An 18945-nucleotide genomic window follows, 5' to 3' on the forward strand; every position below is an offset into this window, starting at 1 on the left:
AAAAGGGTAATTCGCCCGCCCAGAGAAAGAATTTTATTGTCCCATCCTTCTATGCGCTCCCGAATTTTTTCCACCAGATCATCAAATAACATTACCTTTTTCGGTCCTTTATAAAGTGGCGCCCCCAAATATGTGATAGGCAGGCATTTGTGGATGAAACCTGTGGTTTGAGAGATTATTTGTTTGCGCGAATTTGCCACATTCCGATGAGTGATGAAGCAACTTTTAGAGTGGTTGATTCGCTGTCCAGAAATCTCCTCATATTCCTGCAAGAACGAAAGGATTTTCTGCAAAGAGGATTTGGCACCATTAGTGAATATAAGAATATCATCTGCAAATGCCAAGTGGCTGACTGACATGGAGCAATCTGAAGCATAGTGTAGGGATGGATATTGAGCAAATAATGCATTTAACCCTCGAGATAAATAATCAGCAGCCAGGATGAACAAAAGAGGAGAAATGGAGTCGCCCTGTCTGAGTCCTCTTTCTGACTTGAAAAATCCCACAGCACCACCATTAATCAGCAAGGAGAACCAGCAATTAGATATGCAACGACGGATCATGCTGATCCACTGAGAATTAAATCCTAGCTGCTCTAGCATTCTGAAAAGGAAATCCCATTCAAGTCTGTCGTATGCCTTCATCATGTCCAACTTGAGAGCTATATTTCCACCTCTTGACTTTCGATCAATCTTCCCAATTAGTTCCTGTGCCAGTAGGATGTTGTCGCTAATCAATCTCCCCCCTACAAAGCCACTCTGATTATCTGTAATGATGGAAGGAAGCACCTTTGCAAGACGATTAGCTAAGATCTTAGTGATGATTTTATTCAAGACATTGCAAAGGCTTATCGGTCTGAAATCACTCCATGTCGATGCATTGTGATTCTTGGGCAGCAACACAATTGTTGTGGACGTGATTCCCCTTGGAAGGTCAGCTCCATGAAAAAAGTCAACAACTGCATCCAGGAGGTCATTTGCAACAATGTCCCAGCATTGTTGGTAGAAATACGAAGAGAATCCATCAGGGCCAGCAACACTATCCTTGTCAATATTAAAAACTGCCTCTTTCAGCTCTTCCTTGGTAGGCTCTGCACATAACCTCAGATTATCGATATCAGAAATAATAGAAGGTATCAAAGAAGCATCAAACCTGGACATATTACTCGGTTCCTTCTTCATGAGAGAGGAAAAGAATTCCACTGCAGATGATTTAACTGCATTCGGTTCTTCAATCCAACTGCCATCTGAATTTTGAATCTTGAATATATGGCTTCTGATTCGTTTCTTCTTGACTCGCATGTGAAAAAACTTAGTATTGCGCTCTCCCTCGACAAGCCATTTAATACCAGATTTCTGCTTCCAGAATAATTCTTCAGCACTAAGATAATGGTTAAGCTGAGCATATGCTTTGTTCATTGTTGCCCGATTCTCGATTGATTGTTCCTGTTGGAAAATTAATTCACACTCTGCTGCTTTTTGTTCTGCCACTTTTAAATTGTGGAATATGTCTCCAAATACCTCCTTGTTCCACCTTTTTAGTGACTGTTTTATCCGACGTTGCTTCCCCCAAAAGGCTTGTAAGCCTGAGCCTATGATGGGAAGGTTCCAATTCTGTTCTACAAATTTTTTGAACCCATGATGCAGAACCCACGCGTGAAGAAATCGAAAGGAAGATGGAATTCTGTCTTGGTTTTTTGAGCAGGAAATCAGTAATGGGCAGTGGTCCGATCCATCCCTGTTTAGGTGCTGTATTCGTGTGGAAGAAAAAAATTCTGCCCAATGGTGGTTATATACCATTCTATCTAACCTTTGAAACATACGGTTGTTGGTCCAAGTGAATGGGTTTCCTTCATACCCGCCATCAAATAATCCACAATCGAGTAAGGCTGTAGTGAAATCTTCCATAGAACCACCATGCGGTACTGCACCATTTAGTCGTTCCCCACTGTTAACTATGGTATTGAAATCACCCCCTGCTATCCACGGTGTATGGATATTAGCTGATAAGCTTCTCATGCAGTCCCACAGCATAAACCTTTCCGACCTGGTACATTTGGCATAAACAAAAGAAGCCAACAATGGGATCTCCAACCACGGAATAATGAATTTCACATGGAGACATTGTATATGGTCAAGAAGCACTTCACAACTTAAGTCAGAAGCATGGAACAACCATATTTTCTGAGATAAAATTAATGAGTTGACTTAGATAAAATTGAGTCATAACTCAATGAATTCATAATAGGATTATGAACGTATTTAGTCAAGGAGCATTCTTAATGAAATCTTGGATCTAAATTAAGATTACTTAGAACTATAAAACAATTGATTATCATATTGAATTCATAAGAGATGAATCACAAAGCATTCCAAACCCAGTTAATCGCATGAACTAACCTTTAAGAAGATTTCATCCCATAACCAATGATGAATGATTAATGACATGTAAGTATACATAAAAGTTATGGATATAATGCCCCAAAAGAAAGTAAATAAGTTTACTTGGTAAGATTTCTATACATGATAGAAATAGTGGGAGCTAATGATACTTTAAAGGTCAAAGGCCATGAAATTATGAAATCCAATAGATAAGATCTATGCATAAAGACTGATTTAATGGGATGCATAAGGATGCGTAATTCATGAGATGAATCCATTAAATACAAACCATTAGTAGGATGCATATTGATGCACTGCTCATATAAGATGAGTCTACTAAATAATCCAACATGAATGATTGCATAATAATCTTTATTCAATGTAATAAATTCAAAATAATTGAATACATTGAATAAGATAAACAGATTTTGTGCACATCATAAGGTTAGTGGGAGTAAGATAAGTTACTCATTAAAAGTGTATAAGATACAATTTCTAATCTAAGAAAAACAAAATGGGACTAAAGAGTTAGAGCCTAAAAGGGGACTCAACAAAAAAATTTAGGATGACATGTTAAAGAAGTTTAACATAGAAAGAATCCTAAATGTTAAAAATGACATAAAGTCATGATTGAGCAGTTATATTGGATTAATTCCAAAACAAGAGATAACTACATGATTATATCTATAATCGGATACAAACCTTTTGCTTAGGCTATAAAAGAAAATATATTTAGATCATTGGTTTAATGAACTAATAAATGATTCTGAATTGTTAAAGTAACAACGAGAGCCATAATAATGGAATCAAGGTCTCATTGTGATCTAAATTAGTATTTCTATATATAACAATGGAGATTGTCAAACATATAAATTAACATATTCTCAAATGTTGAAATTTGAGTAGTCTTAGTTGAGACACAATCGCTAAGAGAAAGAGTTTGATATTGGATACATTAGCAATTGACTCAAGTGCAAGTGCAAAATTGTTAGTATATGCCCTTAAGCCAATTGGATTGGTCAAGAAATATATATTGTGTCATTTAATGCATACTTAATCACATAACTATATGTGATAGAGGTTTTCCTTCATATTAGTGTAATAATAAAGAGTATTAAGTACAACTTAGATGAAGCCCATGGAACATAAAGGCCTTGTAAGAGAATTGTAAAGTTGTTACAATTATGAGATCACCATGCATTAAAGCCATGTTCCTAAAATTGTTCCTGGTCATTGTATTGTCAAGACAGGGCATTGATAATGCTCAAAGATTGGTATATGTTAAGCCTCTTTATTTGGAAAATAAGCAATTGATCTCATAGATTGAAGTATATGGGATACTTGAGGATAACATGTAGGTGATTGTTAAAGAACAAGTTCACTAAACATGACCTGCTATGAGAACTCCATTTAGTATTTCACTCAAGTGTCTATGGAATATGTTCTCATGTGATAGTCGTGCAACTAGTCCTTGGACTTGAGACACTAGGTCATTTTGTATGGGGAATGGTATACTTTGATTTCACCCCTACAGGTCTGGAGGCGACTAGGTGCCTAAAGACATTATTTTTGTGTATGTCATGAAGCATGCGAAAGTGAATGAGTGGTTCAGAGAGGATTCATCACCCCAAATGATATGAGGGGATGTATCTCACTTGTTCTCAATGTTAGGAATTTTGAGAATGTGGTGCCCTAGAAAGCAAGTATATTCTCATGTTTAAATTGATTGAATTTATTTGTAATGAAAGTACATTTCGATAATAAGACGAAGAGTTTGTTTTAGTAAACATTCATTATCTAGTTATTGAGGTACCAAGATTCTATTGAGATATTAAAATACATTTGTATGAAGAGTCATACATAAGAGACATGTATTATAATTGAATCTAAAAATTGTTCACAGTCATATAATAAAGCTGGTCACATTATTATGTTAAGGCTGTAGTGTCTAGATTACTTCCAACGAAACGAATGTGATTCATTTCAAGGGATTAATGAGTCTCAAATCATCGAAATGGTTGACTTCGAGTAATGACACTATAACATGAACTGGAATCATGTGAGAATCAAATTTAAGTTTTACCGTTACCTAAATCTTGATCTCGCACTTATGCATTTGCTTATAGTAGAACCGAAATCCTGATGGATAGTGGACTCGTGTTTAATCTCCTAATAATCTTTGATATACCATGAGCATGATCATCATTAAGCGTTGATCTAGACTCCGTATTTTGGGATTATAATTGAGATGAACATCTGGGAACATATATCTAGATAATGGACTTCATAGCATTAACATCACTTCTAGTGATTTCAAGAAGATTGGTGATTAATCTGGGTCCAATGGATTGATGAATTAGCTACTCATCACATCTGGATACTCAAAAGATTAGATCTAGAGTATTGAATCAATAATTAGATGAAATTTGAGACTAGGAGACAAAATTGACATAAAGGGTAAATAGTAATTTCACCTTTTGTCATTGGATGGTTATGAGGGTTCACAATATAAGGCTTGCAATTGGACAACTAATAATTAATATCAAATATTGAATTATTTCTTGTAATTATAGTTAATCCAAGAGTGCAACCATGAATCTATGGTGGAGTAATTTCATGGTTAATAAGCTTTAATTATTTTTAATGAGATTAAGAATAATTCTAAGTTTATTAGAGCTTGGAATATCTATGTCCAAATAGATTCCCCACTTAGCTTCGTAAAATTCAATTTGTTTAAGTTGGAATGCATGTTTTAATTTGTTTAATTAAATTGTGTACAAAATTGGCAGCTTTGACATGTTTGTCTTAATTTAGATAAGAAAACATGTTTGGTCTTAATTTAGACAAGAAAATATATTTGCCTTAATTTAAGACAAGAAAAATATTTTTTGTTTTAATTTAGTCAACAAAACATATTTATCTTAATTTAGACAAGATAAAATTTTTTTTTCTCTTAATTACAGACAAGAGTTGTCTTAAATTAAGATAATTTTAGGAGGATTCTTGTAAAATGAATCTAGACATCTATGCTGATAAAAAGAGACTCCATGTTTGACTATTACTCTTTTATTTATTATTAATTCTTTTTAAATAATGATGGATAATAATAAAATAAGAGTTATTATTCAATAAGGAGTTTTATTTTCTAAAGAACTCTAAATGATAATTAAAGAATTAAATTATTTATTCTTTAATTTTTATTTTGATAATTATGGAGTATGTTTGATGCTTCCATAACTCTGAATGGATGGTCAAGATTGATTCAAAGGTGTTTCATTTTGATTAAACCTTTGAAGCAAAAGTTTTAACAAAAAGAGAAGAGATTGGAAGAAAAGAACAGAATGTACTTTTTCTTAAAAAAAGTTTCAGCCATCTCTTCTCTTCTCCTCCAAGCTTTTTCAAAGAAAAGAGAATAAGCTTAGTTGCCATCTTATAGCCTTGCATTCCACATCTTGTCCACACAAGGTTCAAGTTGAAAGTATTCTTGAAGAATAAGTGGTAAACTTATTTGGTCGAGAAATCATTCATTGGTGTGGTGTTGTCAGAAAATAAGAATCTCAAAATAAAGGTATGGTTTTCTTACTTAATAGATTCTTATTTTAATTTTTTTTATGTGATTATATTACTTGCAATAATAATAATGTGTGTTTTCGCTTGTGTAATTGGATTGCTTGCTTCCAATGTTAAAGAAATTTTTGAAATCCATGCTTTACACAATCACATTAATCCACTAAGATCCTACTCCAACACTCAATTCTTGATTAACTTGTATAAAGTCTTTAGCCAAAGCATGATGAATTTGAGGAAAGTTAGTTTCCTAATTCATAAGGTTAGTCATGAATTATGAGAACAAATATGGAATGTTATAAGTAGACACTTAGCCATGCTTTATGACATATCTGAGATATTTGATGAAAGGATAGTATGGCACTGAGAGACTTATCACTAAAGGGCTTTGTCAAATTTTTTAATTGACTCTCTAACATTTGAGTGGTCATGATGTATTGCTAGATGCCACTCATTATCTATAAATATAAATCAATTATCAAATTAATATTTGATTAGAATTTATATTTATTACCAACATGTTGGAAACCTAATGGGTCACACACATTAAGTGACATGATTGGGATTAAATAAGAATAATTAATTAAGTTGGACTCAATTGAAAAAGACCAAAATAAAGTGAAAAACTAATTAAGTTCATAGAGACTTAATTAAATTATAATACAACCGTTGTATTTAGGGTTTCAACTTAGTTTGTGTCACAACTCGGTACTCCTCTTGAGCCCGTGACAACCGTCGCGACGTCCCAGTAGATATTCATTACCCGGAGTGCCAACCGGAACCTCGTAAGGTTTTAGTACCATTTTTTTTTCTTCTCCCCTGTGAGTAATCATCGCCAAACCTCGTTTTAAAAGAATTTTAAGCTTTTTCCCTTTCAAAACAGTGGAAAAATAATTTTCGCCTCATAGGGGCGTTTTCATCATTTTTCCTCGAAATTTTCCAAACTCGACTAAAAATGTAGTAGATTAGTGGAAAACACATATTTCATGATTTAAATAAATTTGGGTGTCTAAAACATTTATTAAAAATGATATTGCAATTATTTGAATAAAATAAAAATATTTAATAAAATATTCTAATTTCTTGTAAAACAATATTTATAGAGTCATCGGTAAATAATTTTTATAAAGTAAAAGCTAAATAAATTCATACGTACTATAATACAGATAACCGGGATATGAAATTTACTTTACAGTGACTCGTGGGCCCACAAGGAACAAAAGTACACAAAGGCAGTAAACCTACAGTTTTTTTGGAGTAGTAAAGTCGACTATAATTCTTGACAATATCTACTATCCACGAGCTACCTCGGGCGTGAAATGGTTGAAAATGAGGGTGGTGAGATTATAAAATCTCAGTGAGTAAATAGATACCATCTAAACCATCTAAAGTCGAGTAAATGGAGACAGATAAAACAGTTTAACATACCGAAATTCATCACCTTTCAACTTGTTTCAACCAAATAAAATCAATTCATATAAATCGAGTAATTAACATGGCTTATAAATTTCTTAAAAGCTTTGGCTTGTGCCAAAATCATTATCATACTCAGTCATTAGGGATATCTTGGCCAAGGGCTATCCCAAACTGAGTTCGCCAAGGCTGTTAAAAAGCTATTTACGCATAAATCATGTTTTTATTTTGAAAACATAGCCGTTCCTTGGCGTTAACGGAGTTCCCCCTCACATGGTGGTTTGACGTGAAGTGAACTCTAAAAGTGTTAACCTCAGGAGTTATCCATCTGCACCTCTCAAACTGAGGTATGAATATAAGGGGCTTTACTGTGCCCCTCTCATAAGCTGGTCCACGGAAACTTGCCCACTGCAGTAAGCTAAACCCACCGTACAATAAAAATTCAACAACATGACGTGGCAATTTTATCATTATCCAGTCTATCAAGGCAAACAACAGTTTATACATTTCAACACAAATACCAATTCAGCCATACATGCCAATTTTGTCATAAGCCAATCAATTAGAATCATAAATTCACAATACATTAAATGCTCTCCAATTACTCTATTTTCAAAGCCATTATTAAATTTTAAAACAATTTTATGAAATCATTTCATTAAATCACATTTTGTTTATAAAACCGAAAAATTAATCATTTAATTCATTTTCCATGAAATTCACAAAATCGGATAAAAACCACTTTAGATAATTAAGATAATAGTAAGGTTACTCACAGTACTAGGAGTTCGATATACTCCTATTCCCGGTCCTCAGGCACAATCTCTTTACCCTTGTTAAAGGGCTCACCACCTATACATCATACGTGACACGAATTTCAATAAATTGTGTCAATTTATCATAAACTATTTCAAACTCTATAAATCTATATGAATGCACGAAATGTGATGCAAAATGTCCGAATAGCCATATAAATACGATATTCTACCTAATTCGCACTATTCTCGGTGTAATTGGCTAAAACTTCCAATTTAACTCCAAATCGATTTCTTTCACTTTCTACACTCCAATTATACTTAAAATACCTCAATGACTATGAATATGAGTCAATTTATCAATCCGAACCATATATCGCACATGTCTATACATTAGGTAAAAATTTAGATTTTCATGCCAAAATTTCCCATTAAATTTCTAGCCTCACCAATCATTAAATACCACCAAAATATCATGAAATATCATCAATTTCAGCCTCAATATCCTCCCTAGAAAATTCAGCCTCTTGTGGGTTTGTGAAGAACAAAGTGATTCCTTGCTAGATTTTCATACTTTCCATTACCAAACAACCAAAAACACTTAATTAGCTTGAAGTCTAGCAAAATCAATGCTCAAAACCTCTCCTCTCAAATTCGACCAGCATGGGTTCATCATGCAAACTTGAGTTCTAAGCATGAAAAATGAAAAAGAAAGCATGGGTAGTGTAAATCACAAGATAAAATCATAAAATTTTACCTTTATTAGCTTAATCCATTGAAATCCCACACTTTTTCTTCAATTTTCCCACCTAAGGTTTGTGTTCTTTCCTTTCCTCTTCACTTCATGCTTTGGGCGGCCATATGGGTGAGACTAAGAGAGTTTTAAATAGATTTTACAAGGAAATTCTAGAATAATCCAAGTTTGACAATGGCATGTTTCCATTGGTCCATGTGTAATACTTATCCATTAAGCAATCTCTCTCCACCACATAAAATGTTTCAATTATCCACAATGTAAAATGTTAATGGCTGAAATCCATGGGCATGACAAGTGTTAGGTGGTGTAAAATTCTAAAATTCAAACTTTGCCCCCGTAAACTAGTAAAATTACTGTTTTGCCCCTATGACTCCAAAAATGTCAGAATTTAAATTTTTCACCTCTTAAACTAAAATCACACTCCAATGAGTCAAATGTGATCAAAATCTTATCTAAAAATTCCCATTTTGTCCTCAAGTGACAAAATTACCATTTTACCCGTAACCATGAAAATTCCAAATTGACTCTAATTCAACCTTCGAACTCCAAATCATCATTTTAAGTCATTCTAGGATTTTAAAATTCTCAATTTCATCTTCAGATCTGTATTTAGACTAGTTCGAGGCTTAATTCAACTTAATAGTACCATTTGGTACAATATCGATTTTTGACGATTTTTCGAGGCTTTCCAAGTATGCAAGCATATTGTCAATCACATGAAGGACATGGCTAGTACTTTATAAGGTCAGGCTTGACAGTTTGGCTATATAAATATATTATATTAGCAAACTAAAACTCTAAGCCTCTTGCCAATTCTTAATTGTTTCATAAAATAAGAAAAAAAATTAGTTTTCTTTGTCTGATAAAAATAAGATTCAGCATGAATTTTTGGTCATTTTGTTTTAAAAACAAAACTTGCGAGCACAAGTAAAAAAATCCTACCTTTGAGAAGGTCTTATTCGGTCATTATGTGGATTATTGTTAAAGGCCAAACACTTGGGTGGCGAAGATTTGACAAATCCTAAAGGTGAAGAAGCAAAGATTTTCATTTAATTGACTATTGATTACGATATCTAGAGTAAGGTATGTAACTCTTAAACTTATTAATATTCATAATTAATTAGAAAATTACATGAAAAACATAAACATTGATCCTATAGGATTTGGTTGTTTCTCTGATTAAATGCTAGTTTATTATTTCATTATGTTATAATTTTAATTTATTGATTATTTTTATATTTGAGCATGAGGTCGAATCCCATCAAGAAATAAATTCGACTTTGTATCTATCGATAGATTGGAACAATCTATCGATACATGGAGCCAACGTATCGATAGATCAACCCTATTTTGAAATTTAAATGGTTTCAAAAAGTTTTCTAAAGATCAAGATGAGTTTGATTTAAAACAGAATCTTTGGCAACCTCAATTTATGTTTCAAACACTCTTAATTTGGTTTATTATTCATCATTAGACCTACAAAGGTTAAGAAGGTCACCCTCATGGATACTCTTGCACTTGTCATGCCTCAAATTTGGGTCATGACACTTTCTGTAGGTATTGTCCCATTTACCGTAAACTCACAATAGGAAATACCCATTTACCATAATCTTGCATGAATAGTAAAAAGCCCCTATTATCACGTCCCAAACCAGGGAGCCATGACCAACACATGAGCCTAGCAGGAAAAAAAATCGTGAAGCTTGAGCAAGCCTTTATACATAAACCTGATCAACACATATCACACATAAAAAGGGCCTTATAGCCACAATCATAATTTTCTTAATTCCTCATTAAGCATTGGCCTCTTAGCTCATATTTATGTAAAAACTTAGGCATAGCATCCACATAGCCATACGTTGGCTTAATACATTTTGACCATATAAAACATTTCATTAAGTAAAAAATTGGACAGTGTAATGCCCATATAATTCGTTAAGGAATATAACCTAATGAAGCATAAAACATAAAACTATCTCAACAGAATGGACACGTCGTGAAATGAAGCCTACCAGATGCTTAAATGTCTGTTTAAAGATGAAGTTATGCCACCCGAAGTGCCCGCAGTCTATTTTTCTTCACAATACAATTGAAAAGGATGAGTCATTTAAATACTCCGTGAGTGACAAAATATAATTGAAAGTAAATGTGCAAGGATATAGACAACACATATCAACTAAAACATATAAAGATTTTAAGAAAAGACATGCTAGCAAAATCATCATATTGGACATCATCTAACACACGTACCAAAGCATCACCATAATAGCAATCCGAATGGCACTTACATTCATCTAACTAGCCCATCTCGTGGTTATCTATAACTACATGTCTAGCTCAACATACCTAAATGGCGCTCACCTTGATGCTAAATCCATGGACACCTTAAGCTTTATAAAAGATTGCCTTCGTACTAACACGTATATATGAACCTTACCTTAGGCCTTCTCATCATATTTAATTCATAAATTTATAACATAATTCTTTTCGCATAATCATGTACTGAACATGCCATCACATAATTATAACGTCAAATCATAGAGTGGTCCTCCCTAGACAAAACATAGTCAACATATGGTGGCCAACCAATGGACAACACAACATATCATATCACGCTCAATGCCAAGGCAACTGATGAAAAGTCATAGTCATCATTTGGAATAAATCGACAAATGGTATTGTAGCACTATAAGCGAGAATCACAAGTAGGGCTTGTACCATCATATCAATTAACAAGAATATACAGATATATACATATACATACACGCACAATAAGCGAGAATCACAAGCAAGACTTATACCACCATTCCTACTTACCACCATCCTTGCAAACGAGAACATAGTCACAGGGGAAGGGACATCACTCAACATCATATCATGTCATTATTTAGACTTATATTATCATTCTAATGCATATCATTTCAAAATGTTATTGAACTTTCAATTCCTTTGACTGTTCTCAATTAACATTCATTGGATTGTCTCATCGCTTATTAGCTCAAGTATCACTGAATACATATCTCATTTCATATCATATTCATATAGCTCCCTTAGTATGTACAATACAGTTGACTCAATATGCAGCTAATAAAGGAGTCCCTAACTCATAATGTGCACCAGCTTAGGCATAAATCAACTATAACATTTTTGTATTCATAAGCAACTGCTATCTTAGGCATGATTCTTTTAAACATTACACATTATCGTAAACACTTACTAGTCTAGGTATAGTTCTTTTTGTCACATGTAGCATATACATTTAAGACATAATATACATCTCATCACAAGAAGCATATATGCACATCAAAGTCATTATTCTCGAAATTCATAAAATCGCCACTCACCTTGACACTTTGCACTTGCAGCATATAATCTAGATAAGTAGTGCTGTATAGCTATTTTCAGCTCAGTAGCAAACTCATGCCCTAATTATCCCTTACACATATACATGCAAAACATCAACAAATTTCGAACATTTCAAAATAGCTCAACTTCTAGCTATTTATCATATAAACTCAAATTCCTTTTATTCTTAAACAATGTGCTTAATTTTTACCTTAAATGCTAGTTTGGCTCACTTAAATTCCAAGTCTCCAACAACTTCAAGCACTATCAACCACCATAGTTAGAATAATAAAATTTCTAACTTATAAACTATTCAAATCGATAATCAATCAGTTAAAAGCTTTAATCTTACCTTTACATTTATTTTTTAAGCTTAAAATGCCTTTTCTAAACTCCAAATTTCTAAGGTGGAACATGGGAATCCAAGGGCTAAGGAAAGGAGGTTGTTTTCTCTTTTGTTTCTAAATGAGCGAATTGCCCAAAGTCCATTTATTTTTGTAAGTTTACATACATCCAATGATAGATGGCATGCATTTATCGATAGTTCCTTCTTTAAACTTTGCATTTCGTCCTCATCTATCAATAAATACGCTCTACTATCGATAGATGGTACTTTGCCTTGTTCTAATTTGCTCTCAAGCATGTATCTATTGTTAGATTTGGGATATCTAATGATAGATAAGGATGTGCATTTTTCATTTTTGCTTTCAAGTTGCTATCTATCGATAGATTTTGCCTATCTATCAATAGTTAGCATCCAAAATACTTTCCTTTGTTTTCTGCCTTCTATCTATAGATAGAACATGAACATCTATTGAACATCTATCAATACATGTTCATGTGCACTACTTGAAATTTCCAAATAACATACATCTATCGATAGATCACCTCTAGAACTTCAAATTTCTAGCCTTTTGACTCCCTAACTCCAAACTTACACTCCTACTTCATTTCCTACTTACATAATCATCTTAATCAGTCATATTATGCTCAATATCAACGCATATATTCTTCATGCAACTTAAATTCTCAATCATACTCAATTTTACATAGCTTATCATACATAAGTTGACGTAAATGTCATACTTAGGTGTCAAAGTGTCAAACATATGCACAATCTCATTAAAAACTATCATCATGCAAATATTCATAGTCATTCACCTATGAACATATTCATATCATCCTTCTTTCATTCATAGTCATGTACATCAAGTTTCAAACTAGCTCATCAACTAGTTTTGCTATCATACGTAGTTAACATCAAGATCAGCTCATAAGCAGTAGAAAATCCTCGTCTATCATAAACAGAAACAAATCGATAGGAATCTTTCATCTATTATAAGCCTTTTCTAGCTAGAGTCTAAACTTGATAAAATAAAATGTTACGCCTGCGGCCATAACAACAAAACCTTATCCGAAGATAACCTCATGTAAAACACGGCCCATAAACCAAGGAATTTCTAATCATATTTCAAATTCAATGACATAAAACGTAAGGCAATAACTTTCTAATTTCATAATCTCTTCCAGAGCATGCCAAATACAATAATGGCAAGAATAACTCAAACTTCAATTTACCATTCAACTTGAGTGTAAAACATCATAATCGCCAATATGTGGCTCACAGTTTTCAACAGAAGCCCATTTAACGATTAAGACAATTAAATGGCTTATTTCCCAATATTCAAACTACATGTATCACAATTTCCATGGCCACTTATAAATTAAGTAACTCAAATCATGCTCAATAGCACTTCTATCTTTTATTCCAATGGCAATAATACCAAAATTTCTAAGGTGTCCTTGTTCTTAATCCAAACTATAAAGGACCTATATATACATATTCCACCACGACTTCCAATCGTAAGAGTGCATCTTCTTGTTTATCATTTCATTAGGAATGTCCCGCCCTAAAATCTACCTGTGGCTCATGCCCTAGGGTGGCATCCTTACCCAAATAAGAGCGAACACTAACCAAATTCAGAAAATAGAATTCAGAAAGAGTGAATTAGTACAGATGAGATGAACTTTGATTGAGTCAAGGATTTTCAAAATTAAGGAAAAAGGAGAAGAAAGAAAAGTAAATAACTATAAAATTCTTTCAAAGTTGCAGAGTCTCGTAAGAGGAGTATTTTTCAATTATTTTAAAATTGTAGAGCCTCGTATGAGGAGTATTTTTCAAAATTTTAAAGTTGTGGAACCGAGTAGAAGGAGTATTTTTTTTTACAAAAAAAACAAAAACAATTTCAGAGTTCTTTTAAAGTTGTAGAGCCTTGTAAGACGAGTAATTTTCAAAATTTTAATGTTGTGGAGTTTTGTAAGAAGAGTTCTTTTAAAAAAAATAAAAACAATTACAAAGTTCTTTTAAAGTTGTCGACCCTTGTAAGAGGAGTGTTTTTCAAATTTTAAAGTTGTGGAGTCTTATAAGTGTAGTATTTTTCAAAAAAAAAAGTTATTTCAAAAATTCTTTTTAAGTTATGGAGGTTCTTAGGAGGAGTATTTTTCAATTCTTTTAAAGTTGTGGAGCCTTATTAGAAGAGAATTTTCAATTTTTTTGCAATTATGGAACTTCATTGAAGGAAATTTGTTTTTTAAATATTTTAAAGATTATGCATCCTCATGCGAAGGATGAGGAACATCTTTTCTTAGTTTGATAGTTCTGGCCAAAATGAATGTTTACTTTTTTGCACAATTTCTGATCCTCATAAATACACAAAAAGGACAATTGTAGACACTTATTTTGTCCAAGTGCCAAAAACAAAACATAAAAATATACAAGAAATTTAAAATACAAAATATAAAAGAAAATACAAAAAATTAAGAAAAATAGAAAACTTTAAAAAATAAAAATAAAGGAAAAATAAAAAGAATACAGAAAAAGGGGGGAAGTGGTAAAATCGGATAACATTGTTAACCGAGCTTATCTCCAAAATTCTCCAATGATAGAATTCAAATGATCATTTGAAAATTTTCCAATGAGGGATGATATGTTGGAGTTTGCAAATCTTCAAAATATTTTCTCAAAGAGACGAGATTTTGCCAAAATGTAGAAAAAGTCTAAATTTATTTTTTCAAAATTTTAAATTATGTAGCCTATTTGAAAAAAGAATAGTATTTCTTTTTAATGTGCTTTTTCGGCCGAAATGGTTGTCTATGACGTTGTACAGTTCTTGATCCTCAAAATGCACGTAGAGGGATAGGTGTAGACACCCCATTTTATTTGGGTGTCAATTTTCAAATAAAATTAACTCATTTTTGTTAACGTTTGATTATTAGTTCATTTCTTATTAATTTGGGCTTTGATTACTGTACATGGGCAAATAAATGGGCTTTTGCAGTGCATATGAGGTTTGGAGCCTGAATATGGGCCAACCACTAGCAAAATACACAAATAATTGCAAATACACGGGTAATAGAAAGAGCGGAAGGGATTAAGAAAGAAGTGAGAGATGTGGCTGGCTCGGGACGGAAAATAGAAAGAAAGAAGTGGGCTGGAGCTGACCCAGCCTAGATCTGGTCAAGCCAAGCCTAAACAGCTTTGGACCCATTTGATTTGTGCTTAAAGACCATTTGAGGTAGAATCCCCTTAGCCCAATCTGTGTGTTGTTTTCACTTAATAATTTGTCCATTTATTTGACATTTTTGAAATTTGTAAAAATGTTCTAAAGTTATAGAATAATGAAGTAATAAAATAAAATTATTTTAGGTTAATAAATTGGACAAGAAATAAATAAAAAGTAGCAATTTAGAAATAATTTCCTAAAAGGTAATTTTTTGAAAAGGTTTTAAGTAACAATTTCTTTTTAAAAAAAATTCATCAATGAAAATGTTATGGAATCTTGCCAAAAGTGTTGCGGGGAATAATAATAATCATTTGCACATGGAAGATTATTCCTAAACTATTAAAATAACATGTATTGATTAAAAAACAAATGTGTTGTAAGTGAAATTGTGAATAATTTGCAAGTTGCATCCTGGTATATATTTGCCTGCATCATATGTATTTCATTTCAACTACAATGAGAATGAAGATTTAACTGATGGTGGAATTTCAAGGAAGCTGTGAGTGACAATTTTTTAAAAAATTTTCTACTTTAAAATTTTATGAAAAAGTGTTGGAGAATTTTTTTTTTTTAAATTCAATATCAAAGTTTTGATTTACTTTTGAAATAAAAGTAATAAATATTTTATTCAAAAGAAAATTTTAATGAAAAGGAAAACATGAAGTTAAAATAGCTTAGGATAATAATAATCAAATAAAAAATCATAAAAAGGTAGGCATAATAAAACAATAATTAAAAAACCATGTTAAATGAATGGATAAGAGAAAGAAATGAAAGACATATAATCATAAAAAATTAAAAGAAAAGAACAATAAGTAAGGAGCAAGAACAAACAAATCTTAATTCCAAATACCTTTTCATAAAAAAAATAATAATAAAATGAATTCGCGAGCGGAACTTTTTTAAAAAAATAACTGATTTTCTTAAATTCTCTTGAGGTGAGTAAATTTAGTTTTTTTTCAAAAGTGTTGGCAAAACATAAGAAAATTTTTCAATATTTGAATTAACAAAAAGAAGAAACAAAAACAAAAGGTCACCAAGGAAAATAAAAGTAAGGATAAAATATCTTGATATTCTTAAATTTTGACCATAACTCCACATAGATTTATTAGTATTTGAAATGAATAGTTCACCTCAAATATGTAAATGACGTTAACAAGTAAACGTAAAATGTCTAAAATAATTTTTTATTTTTCCTTTTTTGCCTTTCTCTCAAGCTGACCAACGAGGCTCCTTTATGTAGGTCGATTACCATGCGACTGGATCTGAAACTCCCTGATGTCGTGAGAATGTCAAATCTGGCACTTCCCGACAAGATCTTATCACATTCCATTTCCTGGAAGGATTATGACCAGCGCATGGATCTAAACGAGCACAACCCATTAGGTTTAAACAAGCCTCTTATCATAACATCAACAAACATTTATCATCACATGCAGAAACATCACATAACATCCATTAGCATACATAACCATAATACATACATTCACAAAACTCATTACACAATAAAAGAACTTCTCAATTTAATTGTGTAAGTTCATGAATTATATATATATACAAGTGCCACTACCATAGTGCATGATAACATAACATTAAACATCATCAGCACCCTCGGGTGTCCATATAGGCTCTCGAGCCATCATTATAATCTCATACATAACATTATCCACGTAATATGCCCAAATGTTGGCAATATCAATATAAGCATGTTCATAGTTTGTAAACATAAACATAATGTAAAGATCGACTCATTAGCAGAACATGACCCTACTAGCTAGGCATCAAAAGGCTGCTAGACACTTACCAATGAGGGATGAACGGATCACGTCTCCGTGACACTAACTGTTAGCAAGAGAATAGTATCACTAATCTGTAACAAAAATTAATAAGGAAAAATAACGTGTGAGTCACAAAAACTCCGTAAGTGGATACAAGGAAGGGGACAAGCCAAGGGATTAGAGTTTTTCCATAACCATGCAATTATAAATATATATGATTCATAAATCCTTTTACTTTACCGTGATGTTCATGAAACATAACATTTAATCATTCTCTAAATAACATTGCATGGAAAACATCTCGCATAAATCATTACAAACCCTTAAATCTTGAAAACCTCTTTAAAATCACTTTAGAAGTCAATTATACAACAATTCTATCGATACATTTTAGAATGTATCGATACATGCAAGAAATCTATCTATACCCTTGGTAATGTATTGATACATTTCACATAGAATGCCTCTCATATCATTTTGTTGAAAATGTATCAATACATACTTCATATGTATCAATACTTTTGCCACAAAATCCAACTTTCTAGGCATTTTCTTACATCTAACTCATTCATAAGTCTTTCTAGCATTGAGGGATCATTTCTTAGGCTAAGGTTTTATCTAACCAAGCTGATTTCACCATATTATAGTGTGAAAAACATCATCAATACTCATATAATCGTAAACTGGGCATTTAAGTATAAATCGTGAAGCAATTCTCATTCAATCAGTTCTCTAACTCATTAATCTCATGCATCATAACATTTTAACTATGAATGGGTCTACCCCATTCGGCGAATAGTGGTTCAATCCCGACTACATTGGGTTCCTAGCACATTTTTGTGAATGGCACATTGGCCTTATCCATGATTTATCGAGTGGTCCCACCCCACTTAGGCCAATGGTGGACAAAACCCTCGCTATCGTTTGGTTCACCTTGCGTGAACAATCATCAAGCTGTGTGAGTGGCACTTCCACCTCACCCACGATCATCATAAGATCTCTCAAGCTTAAGATCGTTCTTATCCCTAGCATACATCATGAACATATAACATTTCCATAAATCATCAACATATTGAGCCCATAGTGTATATGACTATCTCAACACATACATCTCATGGCAAACATTTCATGATCTCATAAATCACTTACATGCTTAGCCTATAGAGTATATGACTATCTCAACACATATATGTCACGACCCGGTACTCCCCTCTAGCCCGTGACAACCGTCGCGGTGTCCCGATAGACACTCATTACCCGGGATGCTAACCGAAACCCCGCAAGGCTTTAATATCAGTTTCTCATTTTCTTATAAAACAATATTTTTAGAACACTGCGTAAATAATTTTTACAGTGTAAAAGCAAAATAAATTCCTACATACAGTA

The sequence above is a fragment of the Theobroma cacao genome, chromosome 10 (assembly GCF_053813885.1).
Source record: "Theobroma cacao isolate CCN51 chromosome 10, ASM5381388v1, whole genome shotgun sequence".
Classification (NCBI taxonomy): Eukaryota; Viridiplantae; Streptophyta; class Magnoliopsida; order Malvales; family Malvaceae; genus Theobroma; species Theobroma cacao.